Here is a 3,966-nt window from a genome sequence, read left to right on the forward strand (position 1 = left end):
AAAAGTTCCCGGTGCGTTGCAGAGTCCGAACGGCATTTCTCCGGTATGCAAATGTCCCAAATACGCAGGTGAAAGTGGTTTCTTCTCCTGGTCCTCATGTGCCACAAAAAATTTGCATGTATCCAGAATATCCGTCTAGAAAACAGTAATAGGCATTACCGGCCAATCTCTCCAACATCTGGTCGATAAAGGGCAGTGGGAAGTGGTCCTTCCTGGTTGCATCATTCAGCTTCCTGTAATCAATGCAAACTCTCCATCCAGTTTGCAATCGGGTGGGCACAAGCACTACTACAAATTCTCTCATACTCTACAGTTTTAAACTGTAGAGTATGAGCATTCCACACTGTAGAGAATAGGTATGTAGAGAAAACCCCCCATTTTCTACGGTTGCAAAACCGTAGTCTATAGCTATCGTAGACTACGATATTGCACGCACATAGTCTACAGTGCTAAACCGTAGTCTATTGTGCTCAATAGACTACGGTGTCAAATCGTAGTTAATTCATAGCCAATGTAGTGTATGTCAATTTTTTTCTACGGTTTTAATGAATATTGGTAGTCTATGTGTATAAAATACTACAGTTTCATGATTTTACACTACACTTTAAAACCGTAGTCGTTATGAAATCTAGTCTACAGTTTGGAAGATTAGACTACAGTTTAGAAACGCAGTTTATACATACTACTACAGTTTTATAACCGTAGTTACATATTGTTGTTCACACCTGTTTTAAAATTCGCGAATCCAAAACGAAATTAAAGATAAAATAAATTTCATTGCACAGAATCAAAATATTTCATCCAACAATCTTGTAAGCAAGTATTGATACAATGTCAAACCTAAAATTAACCACAAAGTACAAAGTATGAAGTGCGTATCACCAATACAAATATGTCGATTCAAACAGTCTATCACACTAAAACGAGAATTTATCGTACTATATGTTTTCCATCAACAGGCTTGCCCACTCCACACGAACTTCATCAATATCCTTTCGATCATAAGTTTGTTTATCCTGTATATATTCACAATTAAAAATCTAAATATTAATTAATACTATTTTATACATATGAAAAAAATAACTTAAATTCGAATAACTGAATGATAAATTTCTTACAAGTAAACGTAGAGAGCTAGAACCATCACTCTCTATAGTCTTTTCGAGAATGTCCTTCATGAATCGCAATGTAAAAGATCCACATTGTTTCAAATCCGGTTGTATTGGACACTATGTCAAGATATGAAGTGTTAATTATCAACATAATCTTAAGCATATTGGAAAAAAAAAACTCTATAATATATAATGAAAAATATTACCTTCATGATTTCCCAAGTTGGTTGTTTCTTGCCTCTTTTTTTTAATTTACATTGAACATGTACATCGCCCTTCAAAATATATTAACATAGATTAGTTCTCCACATAATAAAAGATAAATGTAACTACATTAATACATGAAATCTTACGTGTTCATAATAGTCTTCCAAGCATTATCAAACATAGAAGCTAGGACCCTGAGAATCAAAATGATAAATTATCTCTTTGTGAGGATCCAACACGGTAAGAATCCAATGATCCCTATATATAATAAAAAGTATAGATTAAGCAAATTTAGAAAAGAATAATAATAATGAGACAAGAACGAATATATGCATAATACTTACTTTGTATTGCATAGACATATGACTAATTGACCAGGGGATATATTCTCAAGCCTATTTGCCAAAGCCAGTGTCCGTGCATCATGATCAAACTTGTTTACGTATGATACATCAAACGGATCCACAAAACAAAACTGATGAGCAACACTATTCTTCCTCCAACATGTTAGTATCAAATTATCCTTCATGCTTCAGTCGTATGCACTCATCCTTATAATAAGCAAGAACAAATAACATTATTGAAGCACTATCTACATTATCTTTGCCACATAATTCATCCTTCTACAATTATAATAGATCATCCTTAACCAAAGATTGAACCACAATGTTATAAAATAAAAGTCAAACCAATAAGATGAACTATTTTCTCATTAATGCTCTCTACCAGATTTTAAGTTTGTTAAGTCAGTATGTTTGTGAGAGGATTTCATGGGCCTCCCATAATCAAAACATAATGAAACTTTTTACAGTAACTATCTGTATTTTCCTAGTATATATCCACCAAATTTAGCCCAATCCGACCCCGTTTACTATGACTATAATTTTTTGTAAATTTACTGCTCAAATTAATAAGTGAAACTATCCAGCATAAACAGGTTGAGAGACAATTTCATAGGTCTCCCATAATCAAAACTTAATGAAAATTATGTAGTAACAATCTGTATGTTCCTATCATATATCCACCAAATTTCAGCCCAATCTCACACCATTAACTATGACTAAAGATTTTTACAAATTTACTGCTCAGATAAGTGAACTGTCCAGAAGAAACAGCTTGAAGGACGATTTCATAGGTCTCCCATAATCAAAACGTAATGAACATTTTACAGTACCTATCTATATGTTCCGAGAATGTATCCAAAAAATTTCAACCCAATCAGACACCATTTACTATGACTACACATTTTTACAAATTTTTGCTCAGATAAGTGAACTATCCAGAAGAAACAGTTTGATGGACGATTTCATAGGCCTCCCATAATCAAAATGTAATGAAATTTTACAGTACTATCTGTATGCTCCTAGAATTGTATCCACAAAATTTCAGCCTAATAGAACACCATTTACTATGACTATAGATTTTTACAAGTTTACTGCTCAGATAAGTGAAAACATCTGACAGAATCAGTTTGAGGGACGATTTCATGGGCCTCCTGTCGTCGAAATGTAATGAAAATTTTACAGAAGTTAACTATATGATCCTAGTATGTATTCACCAAATTTCATCCACATCAGACCTCGTTTACTATGACAGTTGATTTTTATGCTGAAACATATTCACTAGAACAAAAAATCATCTCACTTCAAACTTAATAAAATACAAACGCAAAAATTAAACAATAAATGTACCATATTTTTGGATTTCCACTGCTTTCTGCTGCTTTACTATTAGTTTCCATTCTGAACAGAAAAGGCAGCATAAGATCTCCAGAAAGGTTAAAAAATAAATTCATTTCAAAATTTCTTAGACTAATGCAATAATCCACCATTTTTTGTATCATATCAACACTATAATATGATACTGATTATAACCGCAATAGGCTTAGAGTGTAGACCATCAGCACCAAACCAGTTCTGGCCTGGTTTCAAGTGCCAAGCCTGTTGTCACCAAGGTCTCCTGAATTACTTGAGAATGTGTATAAACCATTTGGATGATATCTGAGAATCAATCTTTCATCAACAAAGTTTTTCTAGCATATGTTGTCTTGATAAAGAACACCAGACCTAGGAGTATCTAAAATACCAAATTGACTTATCTGAAACAAACAATGAGCCTCACCCATAAATATTTAGATGACTGCAGCTTTTCTGACTCTGAATCAGGGGAATAACCCCTCAGTAGTGTTTTAGAACATTGCAAGGATAGTTTCTGCACTTTGAGCAGCTTCTCCATTCCTGTTTTGTCCAAGCCATATGAGGGAGTGAAGAAATCAATAAATTATTATGAAATATTGATATACAGACCTTCCTTTAACTAGACTTGGTTGACCGGAGGCACGACGGCGAGAATTGACGCACATCGGCGAGGAAACTAGCTGCTACTGCTCTCGTCGGCGGTGGTCGAAAGAAAGAGGTGTTTCACGGTCTTGGTTTGGTGGCACGGTAGTGAGAATATTGCGTCTTCCTTTGGTGGCAGCGGTAGGGTTTGTGTAGAGGGTAGGGCAGCCTAGAGAAGATGATAGAGAAGGCAGTTACGTACGTGGTATGTGCACTTGCAGCGGGACTTTCATATGGCTTGAAACTCTTTTTTTAAAAATTGTATCGATAACGTGTTTAAGTATAATTCTCGTCAGAAAAGATCTAGA

At 34.6% G+C, this 3,966-nt stretch overlaps 1 long non-coding RNA gene across 2 annotated transcripts; it reads right to left on the reverse strand.

The window, feature by feature from the left end:
- Nucleotides 1-788: 788 nt before the first annotated feature.
- Nucleotides 789-2,656, reverse strand: LOC130996795 (uncharacterized). 2 transcript variants are annotated; one of them, XR_009092806.1, is made up of 5 exons: nucleotides 1,664-2,656; nucleotides 1,466-1,577; nucleotides 1,319-1,387; nucleotides 1,119-1,229; nucleotides 789-1,016 (listed from the first exon to the last, which is right to left on the reverse strand). It is a non-coding gene; the product is annotated as an uncharacterized LOC130996795 (long non-coding RNA). The 2 variants fall into 2 exon arrangements; XR_009092805.1 differs by having other exon boundaries at nucleotides 1,466-2,656.
- Between the last annotated feature and the right edge of the window lie 1,310 nt (nucleotides 2,657-3,966).

The sequence above is a fragment of the Salvia miltiorrhiza genome, chromosome 8 (genome assembly GCF_028751815.1).
Source record: "Salvia miltiorrhiza cultivar Shanhuang (shh) chromosome 8, IMPLAD_Smil_shh, whole genome shotgun sequence".
Taxonomy (NCBI): domain Eukaryota; kingdom Viridiplantae; phylum Streptophyta; class Magnoliopsida; order Lamiales; family Lamiaceae; genus Salvia; species Salvia miltiorrhiza.